This window comes from Salarias fasciatus, chromosome 1 (assembly GCF_902148845.1).
Source record: "Salarias fasciatus chromosome 1, fSalaFa1.1, whole genome shotgun sequence".
NCBI lineage: Eukaryota > Metazoa > Chordata > Actinopteri > Blenniiformes > Blenniidae > Salarias > Salarias fasciatus.
This window is the reverse complement of record NC_043745.1, coordinates 37,621,075-37,647,818: the sequence shown is the minus strand read 5'-3', so window position 1 is coordinate 37,647,818 and position 26,744 is coordinate 37,621,075. Positions and strand designations below refer to the sequence as shown.

General features: G+C 41.6%; 1 protein-coding gene across 1 annotated transcript in view; it reads left to right on the top strand.

Annotated features, from left to right (window-relative positions):
- The first annotated feature begins 7,333 nt into the window (after positions 1 to 7,333).
- The window catches only part of tspan4a (tetraspanin 4a), a 238,022-nt gene continuing 218,611 nt past the window's right edge, over positions 7,334 to 26,744 (top strand). The window contains exon 1 of the mRNA XM_030085468.1: positions 7,334 to 7,429. The gene's annotated coding sequence lies outside the window, so the exon portion shown is untranslated. The remainder of the gene's footprint in view (positions 7,430 to 26,744) is intronic.

Here is a 26,744-nt window from a genome sequence, read left to right as displayed (position 1 = left end):
GAAACAGTCTGCAGTGGCGGAAAAGCTTTTCGAGGATGCGTGGATCAGTGCGCCTGCATGGAACACGCACAGCTGAGCCCAAAATCGAAAATTCAAAGTTAATCCTTGTGCATTCTGCCATGAATCAAATGAATCTTAAGAACTTTTTTTTTCTGTCCTCTTTCAAAAACATTTTGGGATGATGTTAGAGACTGGATTTCTGTCAAGATCAATGTTGTTAAGAGTTTGGATACTGATATTTTATATTACAAAATGTATCCAGACACAGCTTTATCCACTGTTATCAATATAATCCTTTTGTTGGTAAAATATCATTTACATTGTAATAAAGGGAAGAACAAAAAACCCTCCTTTAATTATTTCAAAAATCAATTTGACCTTAATTTTCTGCTGTTTACAAAAAAATACGCCGAGATATGTCTCGCTTTCTTTTGATTTGATTTCAACATAGAAGACCCAGACCAGTGTACTTGATTTGTCTTGATAAATACACTGATGGTGCCTTCCTCAGCTACCTTAGCAGGTGCCTTCAGACCAGGGGCAGATGTCGTCAGGTGGTGTCCAACCTTCACTGGGTGTTTCGGCCCTCAACCGGTTGGTGGGCCTGCAGTGAGTGGCCAGCTCACTGCCCATCTGCCCCTGGCTTCCAGCTTTCCTCTTCCCTTTTGCTCCAGATCCAGCAAGAGGCGCGTTCTGCCTCCTCCCCCATCCGGCGAGGTGCTAGCTTTTTGCTCCGCTCATCCATCCCCATGGCAGAAAGGAGACTCCATGTGGACTTCGCCGGGAAGCCCCTACACCAGGGGTGGGGAACCCTGGTCCTGGAGGGCCGCAAACCTGCATGTTTTCCATGTCTCCCTGCTTCAACACACCTGAATCAAATCAAGATTCATGGCCAAGTCCAGCAGAAAGCCAGATAACGAGCCTCATTGCAATCAGCTGTGTTGAAGCAGGGAGACATGGAAAACATGCAGGTTTGCGGCCCTCCAGGACCAGGGTTCCCCACCCCTGCCCTACACCCTATCTCCACAGGGAAAACCCAAGCCTGCCAGCCCTTGTCACGGCATTCTTGGGCCAGGTCATGGTATTTTGCAGCCTTCCTTTCATGGGCCTCCTCGCAGCCCTCCTCCCATGGCACGGTCAGCTCGATCAAGATGATCTTCCGATCCTTTGTTGACCACAGCACTAAGTCGGGGTGGAGGGATGTTTGCACCACCTCAGGAAACTGCAACCTCCTCCCAAGATCCTCTCTCATCTCCCAGGAGCTTGAGGCATGAAGGATGCTGGGTCTTTTCCATCTGGTTGACTGTGCAGGCCTGGCTCCTTCCTTGAGGAAGGTGATCGCTCTCTCTGCGGTTGTGTGGGTCGGTCTCTTCTTGATTCTCTCCCGCTCTATGGTGTCAGCCAATGAGAGGAGCACTTTGTCGTGGCGCCATCTATACCCCCCCTGGGTTAAAGATGTTTTACACCCAGTGAGTATATGGACCATACATTTAATCGACGTTGACTTGTGTTGATTTTTTTGCGCCATGTTCTTTTCTTGATTTTTAGTTCTTTGACTGATTGTTTTTGCGACTGCCTCCACAAGAGTTTGTATATGTCCTTTCTTTTAATAAAGAAAAAAAAAAGTTCTTGCTATTGGTGCTACTTCTGGTGTCATAATAACAGCGCTACGACAAAGATGAACAGTCAACCAGAGAAAAATACATTTGAAACAACAAGTAATGTGAAGACATCAATTAATCAATGAACAACATATAACAAAGCATGGAGCTGCAGATGATACGCAACAAGTCTATTTTCTCCACATGCTGCAGCCAACACTCAAAGGGCTGGATTCAGAATGCCACGGGAAACCAAATGCTGGCCCTCCAAAATAAAACTCCTCTTCTGGTCTATCAGTACGTCATTTCCGCTCCCAACTGTTGCCAAAAGAGTATTTTTTTTTCAACCACAGATGACAAACTTTCTACTCAATAAATTGAAAAAGGCTGTATTTTGTTTTTCTTGGCGATCCTGTAATCTTGCTTTGAGTCCACCTGCACATCTCCACAGGGACTCCGCAACGCTGCCGCGTCTGGTGGGGAATGGGAGTTGGTTAGTCAGATGAATGGGTCTGCAATGGTTGGCTGAGTGGTGAAGGAAACACACAGCAATGAAGGAATGCTGTTTCCTTTGGATTTTTTCATTTACAGTGCTCCCCAGAACATACAAAAACAATTCAATCTGCATTGCATGATGAGAAAAAAACAAACAAACAAACAAAAGCACAAAAAAACCTGAGAATACTTATCCAAAAAAGTCAAATTGGAACCAAGCCCCAAACAACAGTCAGTAACTGAGGTCAAGCCCAGAGCTTAATGAAAAACTCTCCTCAGGCAGACATCACCGCCACTGTTCCTCCAGGAGCATCTGCTGCAGGCTTCAAGTTCCTGTCGCTCCTCCCATGTGACCAAACCATCAACGTTATTAGTCTACATTCAATACTGTTCACAGTCATGATATTGTTTGTGCAAGTGCTTTTTTTTTTTTAACACAAGGACATTTTAACAATGATCATTATTGTGCATGAGTGTATTAAAGTTGCTCTTCTTTCCACCCACACACTTCATTGCAATCACTTCAGTATTTAAGCAGTACAAATCTGACCTGCATTCTTCTTATCAGTCCAGGTGTATAGACATTTCCATCATGAATCCTCTGAGCCACAGAGAAAAGTTTACACTGTAGCCTTTGTTGTAGATTTAATGTTAGACTGTGAACAAACTGCCTGAGCCGCAGCCCCACTTCTCAGTTTTCCCCTCAGTGTTCTGGACAGTGGTAAAGAATAGAAAGTTCAAATCATTACTGAGGCTAAAACCAAAGCCTACATCACTGTGGTTATGCGTGTCCTGGTTTTGCAGCCCCTGTTTGTTTTGTCAGGCTCCTCTCTGTGTTACGTTGAGTTTCAGGCTCATGTTGGTTTTCGTGCTAATTAGGCAACTCTGAAACTTTATAGCTCATGTTAGTGAGGACAAGCTCTGAAATCCTCTGGCATGGCCGTAAGCAAATTAAGTTTTCTTTCTTTTATAAATTAAAATAAACTCAGAGGTGAGAGATTTTGTGCCGTCTTCTCAAATGTAACTTGATGTTACAAGTTGTCGCCCCTACACCTTGTTAGTTCAGCTCGACAGAATTCTTTTCGGACAGTTGTTTTGATTTTAATCGTCCACAACTCAAGACAATTGCACTGGTCGTCCAGCGGCAGCATTGAGAAGTAGTGGTTAGCTCTCTCACCTCACAGAAGGCTAAACCACCGGTTTGATTCCAGTTAAGTTTGAATGATTTCTCTGCATCTGCGTGGTTTTGTCCATCTGGAACTCCAGTTTCCTTCCAGAGGCTGAAAACCTGCTCCTTTCCTGTCACAATTAGACTGTAAATGTCAAATGTCTGTCATATTTCTCTGCTGTTCAGATGAATGCCAAGCTGCAGTCCAAATGAAGAAATATAATGAACTTTCACATTCATTCAAGTAAAACTAGACTCTCAGGTTGACACAGTCAAATAGAATATTTCAGTTGTGCCAACACAGGTTCAATGATAAACACGTAAAAGCGGGAGAAATATAGTCTTTTTCAGTTAGGTGCTTTTTAATCAAATATTCTTAACTTAAGCATCTATGAAGAGACTCAATATTGATTTTTTTTTTTTTTTTGACAAATACAAAATAAAAGTGACTTTTATTCAGATGCATTTTAAAAATTAAAGCCTAAATGACACTTCAGTTTCATGGTATAAAGAAATTCATGTCTAATGTTTTGTGCTGTTGCTGTGCTGGAGTAAACAGTGTGAAATGCTGCTTGTCAACAATATGGCATCATTGTTTCTACAGTTAAGGAGTGTGATACCACACTGATATTGTTTCTGACTATTTTTTTAATTTTCTCATTCAAATGCCTACGACTCTTGCTGCACTGAGATGAAATTTCAAGGAGATGTGAAAATGATGTTAAAAAGTTTTAACAACATTCCAATCTGCTGAAACTATTCCTCCTCTCTATTCATCCAGAGGCTGAGGCTCACCAGTCTCCCCACACTGGAGGAGAGCGCTGCTCTCTTTGTCTGAATGATGAGGCCACGCAGTGAAAACAGTCTTTCACAGGGTGTGGCAGTGGAGGGCGATGTTTACCTGCAATAAATTCAAGATGTGGTTAGGAGCTTTTGTGATCACTGTTGTCATGGACATTCATCCATATCAACTTTGGACATTATTAATTTGGGTGGTTTGTTTGGAGATTATTCCTAATTATGGATTTTCTTTTCCTTAGCATATTGTCATGTTTTTTTTTCTTTGTATTGGAGGGTCTTTAATATAGTTTTAATGAGCTCATGTTATATTTTACACCAGTTGTCCAGACTTGGACAATAAAAAAGTGGGCCGCTGGACCCAGCCTCCTCCTCTCCTTTAGTTCCTTCTCACTGTTTTTCCAGCGCTATGCCGGTCACAGTGAGTACTGAGCACACAATGCCCGTTCTACTTAATGGCCTAAAAGTGAAAGCACTACTAGACTCTGGTTGTTTTCAGTCTGTGGTCCTGTCCGGCTTGGTCTCAGAGGAGGTGGTCTGGAGACCAAACACCACCTCCCTCTATACATGGAGATGAGCGTACCGACCCGTCAGCTGAGCTTCACATGACAGTAGGAGGTCAAACGGGAAACCTTCTGGGTAAAGATGTACCAACTCTACTTGATCTGATGTCTCAGAATAACCTGACAGAGAAAGAAAAGGTTATTTTGATACCCGGAAAGCCTGCAGTGGAACCAGTTAAACCTGTAAACGTTCATACCAGAGCTTTTGAAGAGCTTCCTTTTAGGGAGGAAGAGGTTGAGGCTCAGCCAGGAAAGCTGAGAAAAACAAACGCGAAGAAAAGGCAAGAGACTCTGTCTGAGGCATCACGTCCATGCGGAGAGCATAATTTAATCTTTACATGATGGTACAGTGGCTGAAAAACACTGCTCTGATCCTCCGGTTGGGCCGTATTTAGTGTTAGCGTTCGCTGCTTGTCCCGCTGAAGCCACTTGGACGTTGGCAGGTCTGAAGAGTTTTCTCACTTTCCACCCTGCTGAGTCCAGTGTGGAGCAGATGAACCTGTCACCTGCCAGGAGAAGGATCTGGTCGTTTCTGAGGATGACAAAATATTTCTTAGCACTCCAGTGGCTTCAGCAGCGCTCAGACTCCACTACACCTTCCACGTTGACTGATCTGAATGGGACTCGCCTGTTTGAGACCAATCACAGCGCAATAAAAGATTAACTTCCTTTTCCACCATACTCACTCGTACATACATATATTCTTCTCTTACTTACATAAACACTTCTCTTACATGCATATATTTTCTCTGTATATATGCATATATGCCTATTTATTTAGGAGAATATGAATGTGAGAGGATAAAGTATGTGTGTGTGAAAATGAAAATATACGTATGTAAACGGAGAATGCGTGTGTATAAAGACGATGTATGTGTGTGAGAGGAAAACTATATGTAGGTGATTTATGTGTTGGACGGCCCCTCATATGATGGGTACTTGCCCCATGTCTATTGAACTGAATAGTGTCTGAATTGAAGAGGGAATCCCTCCCCTCAGACCTGAAACAGGGTTTGAATTCTTCCCCACAGTCTGTCCTCTCCTTTCCTCTCATGCTATCTCCTTAACACCAACCGAAACAACGGAACGTCTCCACCTCCAAGTCCTGTTCTGAAGATTTCTTTCAGCTATAAAGAACTTTTTTTCCTTTCTACTGTCTCTTCTTTCTCATGTGCAATTGTTGGGTGTTTTTCATTTACTGTAGCTCTGGCAAACAAATAAGTAATACATTTACAACACGAAATACCTGCATATAACCATATCCAATAATGCAAACTCTTTCAACAGAAAACATGCAGGTCCAAGATTCAGTTTCTTTCTTTTATGGTCAAAAATGAGTGGGAAGAAGAAAACCTAAAAAAGGATTACTGCTGCAGCTTTACATCGTCAACAGGGTAAAACCTGTCTCACCACGGTCTGAAGTGCTTTGAAATGACTGTGTTGTATTTGGTGTTCTAGAACTAATTGAATTGAACTGACGCTTCAGACCGACTGAACACCGGGAGAACCCAACCAGATGTTACTGGTGCTAAATCATGTCAGTCATTAATAGTTTTGCTACCAATAATTATGTCAACGTTAAAGTGAACTTTATTGTCAATTCTGCTGTACATACAAAACACACAGTGGAACTGAAATATCACCTCCTCTTTCCATCCCACGGTGTAGATGTACGTCATACAAAACAATACAGAATGTCATCAAACTATAGCCTATCACCCAAAATAGAATGAAAACAAGAAAATAGAGAATATAATCAAGAGAAAACAGGGCAGCAATATTGTGGAAGTAAAAAAAAAAAAAAAAAAAAAGAAATGTGCAATATACAATACAATATACAACTCTAATAGAATAGCTGTAATTGTCCATGGACAGGTGATCAGTGGGAATATACTGTGTTTAATAAATAAGAAAAAAAAAAACTCAGGTGAGAGCCAGCAAATATACACCAGCGGTGTCAAACACATTTTAGTTAAAGGGTGGGCCAGACTGGTAAAATACTGCCATAATAACCTTTCAGTTTACGCAGCAAATTCTTTCTAAGAAGCTTACGTGAAGTACCAAAAATGACTAAAACAACAACATAAAGTCAATTTTAAGAAATCCTTGTATAAAAAAATATAATGGAATGTCCAATAAGCTTCTGCTACAGCTGTTGTCTGACATGTTTTACACCATAGAAGTCTGAAACACAGACTCAAACTAGGGATTTTCTTACTGAGAGGAGAGAGGTAACCACTGCACCACCACGCGAGCCCACTATGAAAAACTGTTATGCAAACAAATGCATTTCTTTACACACTCATTAGATTTTCTCTGATTTGCTCTTTGATTTGATTTTTATTAGCAAAGTCAGCTCTAATCCTTTAACGCAGCGCGCCCTGAAAAAGAGCTGCAGTTAGTTTATAATGAAAATATAACTTTCATCTACCTTCCCCATGTGAATATTTGCAAGTAAACACTCATAGTATTTATAGGGGAGCTAAACTATTTGCATTTGATATATGAAGTCATTTGTTTTCGGGATTGTGCTTTTTAAATCACCTTCTGAGTCCAAAGCAAATGAGCCCGGAAGCGTGCGGCTGCTCCCCTGTAGTGTCCCTCACGACCACCAGATGTCGCCATTTCGCTGCTGGCCAGGTTGCTGAGGGTCACACGTGCATCCTTGTAAAGTGGGAGAAAAGTGAGAGAGGGAGGAAAAAGGGAGGGAGTCTGAGGAAAGCACCAACTTGTGAAGTTTTGTCGAACACTGAGTGAAGAAGAAGGACAGACGGGGAGAGAGCAGAGTGTGAGCTCAGTGAGGGGTGAGTCCGTTTTATTTTTACTGTTCAGCTTGTGTTTTAAGCACGTGATTTCTCCTCTTTCTTCTGTATTGTAGCCCTAAATCTGATCTGAGTGACCTCGTTTAAGGGACTCAGATTTAATAAATCGTGAGCTTTGGTGGGCTGAGTTTGTCTAATTAGAAGGGATAAACAACATCCCAACATCACTTCTGTGGTGTGAACTGGCTCATGAACGCCTCGGTGGGTGTACTTCGGGGTGGGATTACTTTAATCGTGCTTGATCTCTTCTCCCTCCTGAACGCCGGGCAGTGTGTTTCCCTGTAGCCATACTCTCACTTGTTGTGATGGTTGAAATGTGGTGATGTGTGAGAAGGGAGCTCTCTGATTGGCTGAGGGATGTTTCCCTGGACCTTGACGGAGCTGACAGAAATAAACATTTCAGAATACCAACCATTCCTCAGCTTATTCCCTCCCATCAGGGTTTCTTTTTCTTTTTCTTCCTCTCGAGGGGTTACAGGAACTCAAGCCCTCGCTGACTCCTCAAAGCCGTGGCTTTCTGGCAGAAAGTGCAGGAATTCACTGCCACACAATGTGCCCTTATGTCAGGTTAGCAGCAGTCTTAAATTCTTCCAGATGAAGCTGCTCTCTTTAACATTTCAGCAACCACTGCTGAACTAATAAGAGATATATGTGTAAATGTGGACAAAAACAGGAAACCCTGACTGAGATTTATTGTGTGTTTGTGTCTTCTTACTACCAGAGTGACCCTGAACATGCTTGTTTTCATTTTATTCTGATTCAGACTTGGAGAAATGAACCCTCACCGGTTGAGAAAGGGCATTTTATATCCACTGACAGGAACCACAATGGACCACAATGCACTGCTTGCTCCAGCACACCTGAATAAGTAACAGTATTCTGACATTTTTTCCAAGCTTGAAAAAAGAAAAGAAAAACCAAACCCTCCTGCAGTGCATGGAGCCACTATGCTGAACACACTGGAACGCTTCCTTCAGGAGGAGCTGCTCAGTGTCAACCCTGACTCAGACCTCTTAACTGCTGCCCACATTTCTCTTTTTTTTAGGCCACTCCAACGTGATAATAAACGCCCAGTGGCAGGTTTATTACAGTAAATACACAAAGATAAGAGTCCTGCAACTTTTATGAAGGTTATAATGCTGGAGCGGCTTTGAAGAAGTGTTGCTCTCTGGGAAAGCCGCTGTGTGTGTGTGTTGCTGTTAAATTGACCGATGTTGGTGTTGTCTGGCCAGCTGATGCAAAAATGAATGAACAAAATGCTAATTATGACACAATGCGGCTCCACACAGTCACAAGCTGAAATTTTAACTCGGCATCTCAAAAATAAAGTTTAACGGATGACTGTGCCAAAGTATCCCAGTAAACAGGCAGAATACAGTGTGTGTTTAAATGATATCATTAAAGCCAAATCAGCAGGAACACATTCAGTGTAATCTAATCTAAATTATTTATTAATGGATGTAATGACTGAATGCTTTTTCTAATTCAATAAACAGAACATAAAGCAGTTGTTGCAAGCAATCAGAAAAGCTTTATTTGTTTTTTTTTTCCTGATAAAACAAACAGGATTTTTGACAAGGATTTAGTCAAACATAAAATCACAGATTGAAAGCATTAGTTTGGATAATTTGCAATTAGTTTGTGCGAGGCATCTGATTGGGCAAAACAAGCATATTTACAGAGCACAGTTAAGTTGCTTTACAAGGACCTCCAAATGCATTAGGATGAAATATAAAAGGAATATTAGAGTTGTGTGAGATAAATGAAAGCAAAAACTGGAAGAAAGCAAACGGATGGTTAAAGAATTACAGAACCTGCTTTGAAAAGCAGCGAGGGACCAACAGAAAAGCAGTGACAGATGATCCTGACTGTGAGATCGAGGGAGATTCACTGGGAAACTGCAGTGTCAGTGCTGTGCAGCCTGAGAAAAATGAGCTGGCAGCTTGAGCCAACCTCAGGAGTTCTGGAAGTTTGATCCACAGGTGGCGAGCAGAGAATTAGGCCACCATCAAACTGAAGGTTCCCCCCTCCAGGTCAGGATGGAGGTTTGTTCCTGGTGAAGGGGCAGAATCCTGGGAACTGAAGCTGGTTCGAGATAGAGAGATTCCTTGTTTCAGCTGGCCAGAGAACGACTCAGACGTCCCTCAGGATGAGATGTGGAGGCTGTAGGTGACAGCTTATCAGCTGTACTTAAAGTAAAGAATGCATAAGAAGACGGAGGGATGACTGACTGAAGAGAAACGCCGACTGGATGATAAATAAATGGATGGATGGGTAGAAGACAGGATGGACGAGCAGGCAGATGGATGGTCGATGAGAGATACTTTATATGACTGACGGGGTTGATGGATGGAAGGAGAGATGTATGAATTGATGACTGTGGGATAAATGGATGGATAAACGAGTGCATAGATGGATGGGAGATTGGATGACCGGTGGATCGATGGATAATGGATAAATGAATGGATGGATGGATGAATATACAGAAGGGTAGCTGCATGGATGATGAATACATTATTGACTGATGCTGAATAGAAACGTATAGATGGATGGACAGATGAGTGGAAGGATGGGTGAAGGGATAGATTGACTGCTGGGTAGGTGGATGGGTAAATGGGTGGGGGGTGATGATGGACGGATGGATGAGTGGATAAACGACGATTGATGGCTGTGGATAGAGGGATAGTAGATGATGAATAAATAGGATGAATGGATGGATGGATGGAGAGATAGATGGATGATAAATAAATGTTTAGATGGATGGATGATATGATAGATAAACAGATGGATGGATGGATGGATGCTTAGATGGATGATGTGTAAATGGATGGACAGACTTGTAACAAACTGAGAGAGACGCCGGAAGCTTTTTGTTGGCTTCAGAAATAATTCCAACCAAACTCAGGCCTCATTTCTTCCTCCTCAGAAGTGATCTCCTGCCTTTGTGTTTTTTCTTCATAAGTTAAAACAGCTCCCTGATGTAATTGACTGAGATAAATAAGAGATTATGCAGCTGTTACTGAAGGACCCCCATGACTGTAACTTAAAGCCAAATCAGTGAATACTCTGACATTTATTAAAATGCTGTGTATAATTTGGTTGCTTGCCTCTGGCTGGCAGCCGGTGTGCATATGAAAATAGTCGTGGCTCATTCTGATTCAGAGAGCTGCATTGCAGCATATCTGCTTTTAACAGGCTTCCCTCATTATTCCTGATCGTCCTCACACTCCAAGATAATCAGTATCAGTCAACAGACGAATCGGTCACGGGAGCAGCCGTCAGCCGCAGTTCACCAGAGACGGCAAACAGCAGCCGATCGACGAGGTAACTCCAGGTCGAGTGCGCCGAAGACGTAAACTCGCCTTGAACCGCGCGGAGTGCCGCAGACGATGAATCAAACGCCCAGAGCATTTAATGACACATAATCCACCCCAGAATTAAACTTGTGCACTATATTTAACCCGCACGTGAAATCTGCTGCTCCTTCCAGCGCGCGGCGGCGGCCGGGCTCGTTTCAGGATGTGCAGGTGGAGAGGAGCAGGAGGCAGCTTCCTTCCCCTCCGTGTCCTCCCACGCTTCCTCAGCTCCCGGTGAACCGGTGGCTCTGGACGGCCGGCCGCTCGCTGCCGGCGCTGAGTGTTTCCGTGCGTCTTTGACCGAAGCAGTGAAAAACACCTTCGAGTGTTTCCTTCAGTCGCTCCTGTTTGTCCAACTTTCCGCTCTGTGGTTGACTGGTGGGCCTCGCTTCGTGTGGCAACTCCCTGGAAAATTGCCCCGAAACACTGGCTCCGCTTTCACTGGGTCTAACAAGGCCGCATTGTGCAGCCGCCGCCTGCAGGTGTGTGTGCACGCCTGTGTGTGTGTGTGTCGGTGTGCACGGCTCTGTTTCAGCTTCACCACAGTTTGTTTTTTTCTGAGCAATACTTCAGCCGCTCCTCTTCCTTTTCTTTCCCCTTCTGTTTTAAGCCTTGTCGTCCTGCGGCCCTCTTTCCTTCAGAAGTGCCGAGAGCCGCGGACTGAAAATGTGCAAGTATCCGCCAACATATGCTGTTTTCTTATACTTTATTTTTCTAATCTTAAACCCCTGCAAAGCAGCAAAAATTGTCTCGATAGCAGGAATGAAATTAAAAAAGATATCATGTGCTGGGGAAATTGAGCTGGAGGTGAAGGATGTGAGATCAAAAACACAATGAATTGTGAAACAAAGGAGAGAAGAAGAAATCCTGAGGTGATCTACCAAACAGTAAACCTCAACGGGAAGCAGCACTGATACAAACCACGATGAGGCTGGTGTGAAACCAGCCAAACAGCCACCGTATGGGAGGATTAAACTTTAATGGCTGCGATGGGTTAAATAAGCAGCAGAATGCATTAAGAAAGATACCACAGGGTGTTTTAATACTGGATCTTCTTCTGAAACAGATCAGTATTAATTTTTGATTCTTATTAATATTGACGTCATGCATAGATGTTGCAGTCCACCAAAAAAAGGTTTTCAGTATAATTAACGATGAATCATTTTCACTTTGGTATCAGCCTCAGTGTGATTTCTTTGTATTGTTTTAATCATTCTGCTGCAGATAATTCATCCTGTATGTATATTTTCGTATGTATTTAAACTTTATTGGCCTTATCTTGCTTTCTACATCTGAGAAAGAGATCATGATATGAGCTGAATCAGCAAAAAACAGTCCAAAAAAATCATCACAGCAGCAGACTCTTTTCTAGCTGATATGATGTATAAATCATTTAAGTCGTTATTTGAAAGACGAGATTCAGTCACTCCGTTGTCGTCGGCGGTATTTGTAAACTCCCTTTAGTTCCTCACAGTTTGAGGTTGGAGCTTTACGGCGCAGTGCGCTGTTTGTCCATAGATTAAAACTAGAGGCCTGTTTTTTAAACATTGATTTACCAAAGGAGGAAAGTAAATCTGCGCTCTCAAACATCATGAAGAGTTGGCCGACACATGTGTCTGGTGTTTGATCCTGGTTAAACACGACGTGCGAACCTCCTGCGCACCGAGAATCAACTTTCTGTCTGAAACGTAAGACGTCTCCTTCCCAGCACTTCAGGGGTGAAACCTCATTTGCATATCGACCAGCTGCACAGCTTTTAATGAGGGGATGGAGTAAATGTCAATTTGAGAAATTTTTGAGGGATCTTAATTTTCCTTCCACTTCAGACACACTTTCGAGCAGCAGATTTAAAGAGTGTAAACATCTTAAAGCATGCAAAACGTGTGTGTGTGGAAGGGGGTTGAATTTTTATGTCACAATTTGGAAATGAAGTAAATCTAACTGTGCAGATGGATATAAAATAAGTTAAATCTGGGTAAAAATGCAAGACCTTTAGACAAAAAAAGCAATAATAATGACAATATTCTGAAAACACATCTTCATATTTTGGTGAAAATACCAATAAAAGTGATTAATATGATGTAACGTGGTCATGAACGAGAGGGGTATATATCTATAAATTTACTCCACTTACGCATTTAACTCCACATGTCAATGCGGTTTGCAGAAAATTCATTCTCGTGTGAGCGGAGCAAAGCACATGACGCCCTCATGCTTTTCCATGGAGCCACTTATCGTGTTATTCTTAGTAAATCACACACAAAATGCAGCACATCTATTTGCATAAACATGAAACCTCAGTAAATCGGGAATTAAATCGCAGACAATAAATGGGATTTGTTAACAGTTACAAGTCTGACGATTTTCTATAAATAGAAAATCTACTATTTCCAGACCCCCGTTTACATGACAATATTGCTCAGAGCCTCTAAAAATGCAAATTGGAGATTCTCCCGAGGTGGAAGTTTTTAAAAATGCTTCGACGCTGTCGATTTTATTTCAGTTTTAAAGACTTTTATTGGTTGCATTTTGTCTGGTATGTTGTTTGAGAAGCTTTATCACGATGCAAGGTAGGGAAATTACACCCTTCCCTGAGGTGGGGATAAAACTTAGAAGAAGCTGTATATTTATTCCCCCTGCTCCGAAGGTAAGCACTCCTATTTCCATAATGGATTGTTTGTTTAGTCTGCACAAAACCAGGAGTGTAACAATACAGTTAAAGTTCTTCCTGAGGAGGGATCGGCCTTGGTTCCCCTGCATGTGAGCTGTTTAGGTCATGCCGAACGACCAGAGGGGGGAACTGAAGTTGAACGTGCTTGACAGGCGCAGTCACAGCGACAATAATTTCCACTTAACAGCACGCACTCGGTGTCACACGCCGTTGTATATTTTTTGGTCTGCGCTCTCCGGCTGCGCGGCACCAGCGTGGCCTCTCACATTTTGAAGGGTCTATTTTGTCTGCTCCTGCTTGTTGAGAAGTCTGCTGCGATGTTCGCACTGAGAGGAAAAACCACGAGCCAGGACCGCACTCCTCGGCCGCCGCCGCCGCCGCCGCCGCCTCCCGCCACCAGCCAGGCCTTCTTCTTCTCCCCTCCTCTCTCAGACTGGCGCCTCCCTTTTATCTCACTCCGTCCACCATAATTTCCTCCTCTCAGACATGCCCAGCCCTTCGCTCTCCAGCTTTCTTTGGAAGTGATAAAAATAGCAGGAAGCATTTACATTTTGTGTCTCGCTAGATTTCTATTTTTTTTAGGCTACTTTGTGGTGAAACTGCACACTTATCTTTACATAACGTGTAATTTAGCATTGCAGGGTACATTTTCTGGACATTCTTTTTATATTTTCTCACCAAATGTTTTCTTCACACAAGCTTTTTTTTGCTCCTGATGTCAATCTTTTCTATAAATATATACTTTTATTCTGATTCTGTGGCCACATACAGGCCTGTTTGGTCTTAATGGGGCTGAAATAGTGAAATGATAACCTACTTATTGCAGACTTTACTTTATATCAACTCCTCAGGCTGAAAAATAGTGCCGGCAGTCCATTATTGTCTCTCTCTGGTTTTGCAATAAAAAAGGAGAAAGTGTATTTGGTGTTACAGTCTTTAAAAAGTCACAGAATACGTCAAAAATTTAAATAACCTTCCATGACTTGATAGAGTAGAAAATATAATTCTTCAGGTATTTCAATGGACCTTAATAAAGGTTCAAACCATGGCAACCATCACAATAAAAAAAAATATATATATGAAAAAAGAGCTAGATAAATAGATAATTCTCAGTAACGTCAGTTAATCTTATTAAAACAGTTCAAGTCGAAGTCCAGCAGCTGCTTTATTGAAAGAAACGATCTTTTTCCTTTGTCCATTTTTTTTTTGACTTTGCAGCATCTTGGATCTGACCTGAAAAAAACCCTCGGGTTGGCCACTTTTGGCCCACAGCCTTTATGTTTGACACCCTGCAGGATTGAAAGACGGTCTCAGTCAGAGCCTGACTCTCATTTACATGAGCCTCTGGCAGCGGCCGGCGGCCCAGTCTGCCGATCTTAACAGACTTTCTGTAACTTTGTCGAGGCTCGCTCCCCAGACACAGATCAAGCTGTTTCCTCACAGGAGAGGAAATGAAAAAAAAAAATCAATTTTTATGACTTTAAAATGGGGAGAATCCGTCTCATGCAAGTGTGAGCGCGGCAGCCTGAGAAAGTTTTTAAGCCTTCGCGGCGTCCTGAAATGTGTCACAATGAATACAGAGTCAATCAGGAAGCGGCGCAGGCAGATGACAGGGATTCTCTTGTCATGAAAAATTAAACTCGGCCTTCATTTTCTGTTTTCCCAAGTTCAGGAAAAACTCCGTCCGTCTAAAGGAAGACGTCTTTGGCTTCAGTCCCGCTCAGATGCGTCTGTTTGCTCGTCGTGTCTCGAAGTTGAGAATCTGTAGTTTTCCTCCTGCTCAGTGGGGAGCCTGAGAGAACAGTTAACTTCAAGCCAGGGCACAGACTTTGAATGGAACTCATTCAACTCTGTGTGTGCGTGTGTGTGTGTGTGTGTGTGTGTGTGTGTGTGTGTGTGTGTGTGTGTGTTTTGTTGTTTTGGGCATCAGCCATCGGAGCACTTAGGCTCTGTAGCATTGGAAGCGGATGTATTTTATTTTGTGCCAGGCTGTGGAGACACTGTTCAAGCCCGGCGCTGTGAGACACAATCAGCTTCCTCATCGAAGAGAAACCCTGTTTTGATTCAATGACAGACGAAAAGCGATTGATTTGTGTTTTCTGTGGTCATTATATTCATCAGTCTGTTGATTCCATTCCTTGAAGACTTGAAGGTTTTCACATCTGCTTCGGGCGGACTTTATCTTAAATGAATTTGATTTCAGAATCAATCATTTCGATGAGGAATGGTGCCTCACTTCTTTCTAATTGGACCTTGTAAGCCTGGGAAAAGGACCAGGACAGTCTGGACCAGAGGAAAACCTTGTTCTTGCCCATCCTCTCCTGACTTTTGTCACGACCAACAGCCACAGTTGCCTCGATCAGGAGACCTTCGGGGAGCCTCGCCATGCTGCTGTGACAGTGGTGCTCACTGTAGTGAAACACTGAAGCGAGCAGAGCAGAGGGGAGTGGTCTGGAGCCGGCTGGTGTTCAGGCTGTGTCATCGTAAAGCGGTAAAGCACCTTCAGTACCTCTCTTGATCTCTGAAGCCCCCTTGAGGCAACATGATCAGACTCTTCACTGCAACAAATCAATGTTTTCATTCAAAGGTTCCACGGAGCTCCTTTCTTTCCAAGCTTGTTAAAGCTTGTAATCAGTCATCTGTCGTCTCTTGAAGTGATGGAGGAACAGGAAGGGTGCGGACCCCCCACCGCCCCTCCCCGATCTGATTTTCCAAATCACTAAGCTTTATAAGCGTCTCTGTTTCACCCTCTCCTCTGTGGATGTCAGGAACTTGTTGTCACTCTTTTTTTTAAATTTTTTTTTTTTATGGTGTATCCTTAAAAAAGAGCAAGTCCGCACAGCAGCTGGAATATTGTAGTATTTTGCAGCTGCGGTGTCATTTTCAGGAGAGCGAGGGAGTGAATAATAGACTTTATTAGGCGGGCGGGTACATATCTTTTTTATAGGAGACAAGCTCTCCTCCTCCCTCCTCCTCCTGTTGATTCATCTGTGCTGCTCAGAGACTTATGAGGCGAGGAAAACTGGAACAAGAAAATGTTTAGCAACTCAATCAAGTGAGTCAGGAATAAGATGAAAAATCCGTTTCTCTTCACAGGGAAGTCACAGGAAGTCTTCATAACTTTCTTTGTCGACTTGGTTGTTGCACTGAATGTCCTTCCCTCTACAGCTGAGACCCCGTTAACACGACTTTATTTAAGCTGAAAATGCTTCGATTTTGCTTTTTTGTTTCTGAAAAAAAATTGGTTTATGCGGCGTTCATTTCAAAATGTCACTTTACCGGGAATTGGCGTCAATGCTGAAAATGATGCAGTTATCAAGTCGGACCAGTAGAGGGTGCTGTGGGTGGATTTAGTGATGAGAAAGGAAACAATACACTATAAACATAACAGTGGGACTGCAGGACATCTGAATGAAGAACTGTTTACTGTGTGTGGTGTGCATGCGCTCCAGCTGCAGTTCAGAAACGTTGTCTTCCACGTTTCCATGGAGACAGAGCAATTCTGGAAGATTCCACCTTGGTTGCTAAAAGTTGCGACTCCGTGACTCCGACCACCAAACATGAGCTGAAAAAAACCTGAGAGTCGAACTCTTACTTTAAAGTTGAAAACTTGAAAAATGCTTGATTAAAATCTGTTTATACAAAACTGTTTTCTTTTTTTGTAAGAACTGAATTAAATTGATTTATCTTATAATTTAGCACATAGTGTCAACATTTCTCTATATTTTGAAGAGCAGTTAGCGTCGAGAAGACCGTCTGTCTGGATATGCAGATCTGAAGGTTAAACACAATCAGCTGTGGTTCTATTTTCATTATCGGGTTATAGCTAAAGGCAGCTTCAATTTAGCTTAAACAGGCAAGTTTATTTATTTATTTGTTTATTTATATTTTGCAATCTAATATGTCAACCTGATATGCGATAACTGAATTTTATTTTTAATTTTTAATTTTAAAAGACAACAAAATGACAGCTGGCTGTGTATTTTTATAACCCGATCCACCCCGTTCAACCTGCTGCACATGAGAACAGAGGTGTCAAACATATATATATGTATATATATATGTATATGTATATATATATATATATATGTGTATATATATATATATATATATATATATATATATATATATATATATATATATATATATATATATATATATATATATATATATATATATATATATATATATTTAAAGACATTTGTTAAGCCGTTGAAGCCAGGGTCAGCTTAACATTCAGAATCCAGCTGTAGCAGAAGACTTTGGGATATTTCACCGTGTTTCACTTCAGAAGGTTTCATAAACTTGATGTTGAGGTTGTAGTAATTTTCACTGGTAACTTTTTGGTTTTGTGAAAATACAGACTGTTTTAATCACATGTATTCTACACCACAACCAGGGAAAACTTAAATTTAAAGGTTATTATATCAGTATTTTACCGGTTCGGCCCACTCAGGATGAAATTGGAATGCATTTGGCCCCTTAACTACAAAACATTTGTCTCCCATGGTCTGGAAGAAGTTACAGACTATTGAAAATATGAACATTTTTACATAAAAATAGCCAAAATATTCCTCCACGCACAACTTCTAATTGAAATTTAAGGTGCAAGATTGTCACTAATTCTTAATGACGTAATCCTAATTTAATCTTCTTCATGATTTGTGTGCTTGAGCTGCTCAACATTTCCGCCACACGATAACTCACTGCAGGGTAGAAAATAAGAACTAGTGCATGTTTACTTTTCTGTTCATGCTAAATTTTTGGTACATTGTAAGAAGTACAGTTGGAAGCGGCCTCAAACTTCTGTTGTCAGTATCTGTTGACACATGAATGACGTCTTTGGAGGGATGAGTCCCTCTCATCCAGAGTCGTTCAAAGCGGTGTCTGGTTAAGGTTTGGTCTGCCATGCTTTCACACAGTCATCCCATGTTTCAGAGGTTTTTTTAGCAGCTCCGCACGTGACGCTGTGGCGTTTTCTGTAGGTGTTTGCAGCCGACAAGTTCAGCGTGTTTATCGCGTTAATTGGGATATTTTTGCTTCTAGCTCTTGGATTTCTTTGGTGTCTCATATTTTGCAGTCATGTTGTCTCATTTTTCCAGCAAGAAAAGAGAGAGAAAGAAAAAAACTTTGAGAAATTAGTCGTTTTTTTCCCTCCCTGCTCATCAAAGTGACCCCGGGCCTCTGCTCTGTCCGCCGCTCGGCTCGTTTGGACGAAGAAGACTGGAGCCGCAGTGATGTTTCCCTCTAATGAAGCTGCCCGCTGAGCACTTTTAAACTTCAGCTTGAGTTTCTCTGTCGTCACCCAGACCCTGCATGTTGTTTCCTCCTTTCATCTCGGGCCAAATCCAGCCGTTCGCCGCGCATGTTTCAACAAGTCGCAAAGCGACTGAGAGAAATTTGAGGAAACGTTGTTTTGATGTGTAAAGCAAAGAACAAAAAAGTAGTTTTAATCTATTTCCAACAAGCCGAGAGTGGAAAAACCAGGCTTTGACTGAAAATGATTTTTCAACGTTTTGTTTTATGCATTTTCAACATTATACTGATGTTGAACTTGACTTTAGACTGATTCCTGAGTCCTGATTTTTGCATTTCAATTCATTTTCATTGCTTAAAAGGTAGTTTTTTAATGTTGCAAGTGTCTCTTATATATATTTTTTTAACGCGATTGATTTCATACATTGTGCTCGGAGGATTCAAAGATTCTCTGTTTTCACATGTTGCACCCCAGACGAGGAGCTACTGGGACGCAGCATGAAATGCCGTCCTTCACTCTGTAGCTACAGCACATCCGCACCGCACTTTCTCAGAGTTACACTCAATAATTTTATTCACAATATTAAGTGAATCAAAAGTCAGAGCTGTCAGAGCTCCACCACTAACTACAAAAACTACACAGACACAACCTCAGGCACAAAAGCACACAAAAGGCCTGGTTGACACCAAGACATAAATAAGTCACGGATAAAATATGAAGTGATATAAAACAAACAGGAGGTGTGTCTTGCCTTCCTCAGACCCTCCATCGTCTGCTTGGTCCTTTTCACCTGGATGCAGGTTGTTCTCTCTCCAGATGTTCCACCTCCGCTCTGAGTTTTGGCCTCATCGGACTGTCGTCAGCAAACTTCACCGTATGGCAGCTCGGGTGTTTGGCAGCGCTCTAATTCTCTGGCAGGGAGAGCGGGAGCAGGCGCAGCACACAGCCTGACACATGTTCTCCATGTTTTGGGTTTAATAGTTTCGTTTGGTCGATATAACAGAAACACTTTGCATTTTTCATGTGTTTTTATTACTCATGCAGTTTATGTAGAAGCTCTTTAGACATTTTGTTCTTGTCAAAACTGAAGGTTTTTTTTATATCATGGATGCTCTGTACCACAAGAAAGACAAACTGTAACACTTCAAATTAAAGTTATAGCAGTATTTTACTGGTCCGGCCCACTCCGAACACCCTGAACTGACGCATGTTCGACTCCCCGCTTTCACTGGAAGCATAGATTGTTGATTTTTCCACACTGTGAGGATTGACTGAGCGTATCTACCTCGGGGATTTATGAGGATTTACGGCAGCTTGTATTGACATAAACTCAGTAATACAATAATTTGGAGTAGTTTCGATCGTTGCCGGGTTCAAATGTGCTTAAACTGCCCATCATCTACCTGTCATTACCTGCTATATGTCGACAGGAGGCTCCCAGATGCCCATGTTTTCCATCAGACGAGCCTCAGTGCTGAATTACCAACGCCTGTCTTTTTAAGTCCAGAGGTGTCAAACATACAACATGCAAAAAAGGTAGCCCAAATACAAGCTATCAGCACTAAATTAAAGAAAATTACTCTTAAACTAGTAAAAATTGTCTGTCCTTGGAGCAAATAAATGTTACTTGAAAAGAGATCTTGATATAAGAATTTAAATTTTTTTTCATTTTAAATCTTAAATCAAGTGGAATGAGAGATTTTGACTGAAAACAAGACTTATGCACTTGGTAAGATTTTGAATTTTTGCAGTTTTTGTATTGTATGACCCACAGACCGGAAGTTGCCCATCAGAGGGTCACATCCAGTGGAGATAGGGATTTCAGATCTGCTGATTAAAAACAGAAAATAATTCATTTATGACATTTTTTCTTCTTTGCAAAACCCAAAGACAGATATTTGACACCAGAAAGGAGTGTTAAAATGTTGAAATTGTAATTATTATTGTAAAAAATGTGACTTGTTCAGGTGTTTAAAGATGTTTAATTTAATGCTACCTTTTTAAATACATTTTTGTTTTTAAACAGGAAGACATTTTAGTTATTTTTTCAAGCTGTAATGCTGTTATTTCATAGTTCAAAATAAACTGACTTAAACTGGTTTAGTTTTGATTTTTACAACCGCTGTGATCCGTGACACTTTTTTTCCTATTTTTTTTTTCCCTTCCTCGACTTCAGTTTTTTTCGAAAAGTGTCATATTGAGAAAGCCGACAAACAGAACATCTTCTTGTGGTGCCGCTTTTGGCTGATTCATCTAATTATGTCTCCACTTAGCTCACAGTGGCTAATGTCACACGCCATTAGCCCCTTTCAGCAGTCATTTTCCCGGCGCCGTAATTAACCTCCATGTGGATGCCTTTGTTGCTTTGATTACTGTGCCCTTTGGAAGGTGTACTTCAAACCAGCGCGCACGCACACACACACTTCATACACACACATTATGCACATTAAAGGTGACAAGTGGTCCTACAGGGCATGAGACATGCGAGTCAAGCATCTGCTTACAGACACTCTTAATATTTCATGTGATCATTCAAATGATGTCAAAGAGAGCAGAAAGCTCGAGACCCAGTTTACACGAACGGAACGCATCTTTTTTGCGTTTTCGTGTCGGAAGAGTTTTGTGTTTATATGGACGTGTTTTGGAAATGATTTAAAATGACAGAAACACAGAAAGCGATGCAGTTTGCATGAGGACTGCTCAATTAATCAAATTTTAATCGTGATTATGATTTTGCCTCCAGACGATCTCAAAATTTATATAATCGAGGAAAAACAATTTGACATTTCCGTTCTGAGACACACATGTGCGACTCAACCGTTATGTCCCGCCCCCGCATGTGTTGAGACTTTCATGCACTACTGCCTCCACAAGGTGGCAGCACATAGGTACCATAGATATATACAATATAGACCTGGTAGGCAAGGCCATGAGGGGCCACTCAAGACTTAATTCACTCTGGTCGTCTCACACTCACTTATTCATCTCTCACACACATCAGTTCACCTTTCACATTCATATATTTTCTCTCTCACACACATACACTCTCCTTGCACAAACTGAACATTTCACTTACTCAATACACAGCACATTAATTATTTCAATAATAACTGGCATATATTTTCCTCACTCAGAAAAACCCAAACAATAATCAAAAACTGATAATTCTGGACAAATTTTTGATTTGTGTTTTGAGCCTCTCGGGCTTCTGTAACTACTTGCTGTGTGTTTTTGATTATTGTCCATCTTTTTCTGAGTGAGGAAAATATATGTCAGTTATTAATGAAATAATTAATTTGCACTTTGTATTTAGTTAGTGAAATCTGTTGCAGCAAGTTCTGTGACTGCTAGCTGTTAGCATGTCAATGGATTTTTCCATAGACATTAGCATTAAGCGTTTATTTTCTGTGTTTTAAGGTGTCGCACTCATACAGAAAGCTAAAGTCACCCTTTACATGATGGCACAGTGGTTGAAAAACACTGGCCTAATCCTTCAGTTCGGCCGTAGTTGCACATTGAACCACAAGTTGATGCTGTTTGTTTTTGTAATAAAACCACGCACATGCATACAGAGAAAAATATGCTGTGATTGCAGTGATTTTGATGTAATTTTTTGTCTTCCTTTGCCCTTGTGAAGCACTTTAAATTGCCCTGTGCGTGCATGGTGCTATAGAAATGAACTTGTCAGATATGCTTCAGCCTGAAACTGTTGTCAGGAACAAGCTCTCCGTTTGCTGTTATTCATCATGTTCCCGTTCGGGCCGTCGGTCTTGTTAGGATTCAGAGTCTGCTGCTCCTCGGTCCACAGCGACTTGTTCTCATTGAGAAGTTCACAAGGTACTCCTTCACCGCAGCAGCCCGCGGATTAGTTACCATGGAAACAAAGCTGCGGGATTCAGGAGGAATACGTTACCGGTACCCGTGTTTGCTTCCTCCTGGCGTAGAAGACGTTCCGGGGAAGTTTGAAGAGTGCTGTTGACAGTGGCTCGGCAGCTCTCCGGGAACGGCTGATTTCCTGACAGGACTATGCAACGCAAACCGCTCTCTCTCTCTCTCTCTCTCTCTCTCTGCTCGCTCTCATCAACTTTTCTTTTTCGTCTCTTATTGTAGAACTTTGACTGTTTACACCTGAATTCTGTTGATTGATTCACCAAAAGCCAAACGCTTAAAAACAACAACAAAAAAATTGACCGACTCCGCAGAAATAATCCGATAATACCTTCATGACTTATTCACCGAGCGCAGCTTATTTTATCTGTAGCAGCCCCAACCAGGATGAGATATTCCCCCTTCCAGTCTCTGTATCCCAGATTCTGCTGAATAATTTATTATAATGGTGCTCAGTTAAAGACACTTCAGTTTCACATTTCCTCAGGATTATGAGTCAGTGAAACATTGTTTTTTTTTTGTTTTTTTGCAGTAGTCGTACATATGTGTGAAAATATGAATGATGGCAGAGGAGAAAACAGAGCAGAGTGCAGAAACAACATATATGAGAATAAAACAGACAATAACAAAGCATGAGAAGGATGTGAGTGGAGACCTGAAATCACTTATTCATTGCCATAAAATGACAGCAGACCAAGCAAATACTCGCAACTTCAATTTCATTATGTGCAACCCAAATCTGCACTCTCCAGTCTGCCATGTTTTTTGGAGCTTGAAGAAATCCACTTGCGCACATGGAGAACATGTAAAGTCCATGCAAAAGACCAAGGCAGGTGCTAACAAGGAGACAAGACTGCTTTTAGCTTTAGGAGATATTAAAATGTGCACAAATTAATATAATGTTCTTAGTAAATCGCCTGCAACACTAAAAGTGGGACCTGTTATCAGACTTTATGCATGATCTTACAAAGCCCTATTTACAGACTTGTTTTCCAACAAACCAAAGACTGGAGCAACTTTTTTTGTTTAGTTGGAGAACTTTGAAGAGTCTGGCATGAAAGCTCTCTTCATTGTTTGGACTCTTTGTCAAGCAGCAGCAGGTGCTGCTGTGGATCTCTCACACAGCTGGTCCAGAGCTGGTGGAGGAGTCACTCGGTGCACTCCGAGCAGAAGAGCTTCACCCCTCAAAACGTCCAGATTGCAAACAAATCACCTCTGTGCAGAGCTGATGTCTCTGTAGTCATTAGTTTAAGACATGCTTAGAGTGTTTTTGACTCACAGGACTTTATTCCTGCCGCCTACAGCATCCATTACTGTTCCGTGCTCATGGTGAATCATACAAATTGAGCTCTGGTTTTTACTCTTTTATGGGGGAGCAGAGAGCACGAGACGCTGAAACATTACAAAGGCAGCATATTGGTCTCCACAGATGTTGGGGTCCTATCCGTGAGTAGTGGAAAGGAATTGAAGCTATATAAACCGTAATCATCAGCAAAGTGTTGGATTACAGGAGTGGGATTAATTATCCAATCAAATCTCTCCCATTAGAAGTAACATTTATACAACAATTTTAAGTGAAGGTGGAAAACTGTGGCTGCATTGTCCGTTTCCACGACAGTGTCACTTAGTCACTGAAAGTGCAACTTTTTGAAAATGGCTCATGAGGTGGAACGATTCAAAAATGTTCCGACTCTCGTTTTGACATATTAATATTATTATGTCATCAACAACACCCACTAGTGGCAAAACAGGAAGACAATTTTCTGCCGTTTCTGTGTTAACGGACATTGTTTTCAAAACACTGTTCTCAAAACTCTAAATTTTTTTCTGAACGAGGCTGCAGAAACTATGGGTTGTCGCTTGAAACGCGGCCATGGAAAACGGAGCCCAGATTTCAACTGTGCAAAGTTAAATTTTTCCATTTTTCACATGATATACTCTCAGAAAAATCAGTATGAGAAAAAAAAAAGTGTCTGAACTCTTCAAAATCGGAGCCTGCGAGTTCTTGCCTGATTGATATGACTGCAATCTGAGACTTGAAACTGTAATCTGACCCTGAAGATCTCGTAATGATGCTCATTATAACTTAAAGAGCTTTCCCAGGCCTGTCCTGTTGTGTAGTGTAGTGTAGAATAACTCAGTTTTATGTCTCTGGTCAGAAGCAGACGCAATTGAGCCACTTTATCACCTGTTGAGGAAAAAAAAAAAAGTCCCTGGCAGTTCTAAAGTCGTCCACCGGGGGGCTTAATGAGACACTTACTGAGGCAGTGATGAAGCTCAGAGCCCAGTCTTCATCCTCTGGGGAACCCAGATTGATCGACATAATAAAATGAAATGTATATGTGATCCTCATTTTGCTAAATGTTGCACTCTTCATCTGAGATATTAAACCATCTGTCAGGATGAAGCTGTATAGTTTTTTTTTTTCTTTTTTCCTTGTTAAAAGAAATTGTACATAAAAACTAAAGCCAAGGACGACGTCATCCTAATGCAGTTACTGTTAGTGTGCCTGATGCTGCATATTTCTCCGTGCTGTCCTGTTTACTAACCTTGAGTGTTGGACCAACACGACACAGCATGCAGAGGTCATCAGACGAATGCATGTCGGCTGCACTCAGCCTTAAAAGCCTCCTTTCTCCTCTTAGTTTCACAGTAAGAATAGAGATCCATTTATCCTTCATTCATCCTCCGAGCTGCTTTATCAAGCTGGTTCCAGGTGTCAGGATGTGTAACAATCAATAACTGAACAACTTGCTAATACCGGAATGAAGCAGAGAAGGATTCAGTTCTTTATGACTGAAATTATTGCAGTGTGTTTCCTCGGTGTTTTTCATAAGAAAACTGAACAAAACTTGGAAAAAAAAGCTATTCTTTCTGATAAATTCAGCTTTTGTTTGAACCATCACATTATTTATTAAAGATGTTCATTTGATGTTTTTAGGGCTTCTTCCGGATCGTGTAATATACCTTATTTCAGTTTCTGTTAAAGGTTATAATGGATGTTCACTATTAGCAGGCTTAACACTGAAAATGGCACATGATAAAATGATTGTTTGTGTTGGATTGCTTTCCGTCTTGACATTATTGAGTGTTCCAGTGGGGTTTATTCTGGGCGGGTCAGTCCGTCCATCACAGGGACCTTCACACATTCCAAATTCAAATCCCCTATCACCTCAAAACATGCTTTTGGGGGTGAGAGAAAAGTTTAAACTAAAATCTAAACTTTGGTAGAGTATTCTTGGTTTGTCTGCTGCTCTTTTAAGACCTTTGTTGAATTCATTCTTTGAATTGTTTTATAATTACTTGATGGTTTTGGTGGACCGGATTGGAGCATCTTGCGGGCCGGGTTTGGCCCTGGGCCTCATGTTTGGCACAGTTGGGAAGCCGAGCCACAGAGCTCCTCTGATGACCGGACACCATTAAAAGCCCATCAGTGCTGAATGACGTCACCTCCCCTTCATCGTCATGAGCCCGTTCGCGCGTCTTCACTCCGTCTTACATGCATCAATCCTGCTCCTGTCACCACACACACACACACCCACACACACACACACACACCGCTAATCTGCCGCTAATAAAAATCCCCAACAAAACTGCTATTCAGCCCATTTTCAACAACATTTTTAAAAGAAAAAATAAAAGTTCAGCTCCCTGCTGGCAAAGGAAATTACACAGCCTCTTTTTTTAATATATATTTGTGACCTGCTTTAAAGATTTATGTCTTCATAACAAATAACTCGGGGCAAGCGCTGCAGTAAGGAGGGAGTAAAAGTATTCTAGATTCACCGACACCTTGTCGGTGCGGCGAGGAGCGATGAGGGCATGGAGGAGATATCACCAATTACTCAGTTTAATGCTTAGAAAGCAGAGCAGTTAGTGTATCAATGACATTTAGTGTGTGTCTGAACAAACTGAGTTACTGTTGGGGGTTGGAGGGGATATAACTCCCTCTGATCTAATGCGCGCATCCGTTCTTTTTACCACAGGAAACTGGATTTTCATCTCCATAATGATTAAAGCTGTCTTCACCAGCAGACCAGACAAAACACATCTGTGTTTTCTGCAATAAGTCACAAATATTTTTTGTTTGGGTGATGAAACTTTCAACCCTAAACTACACTATAA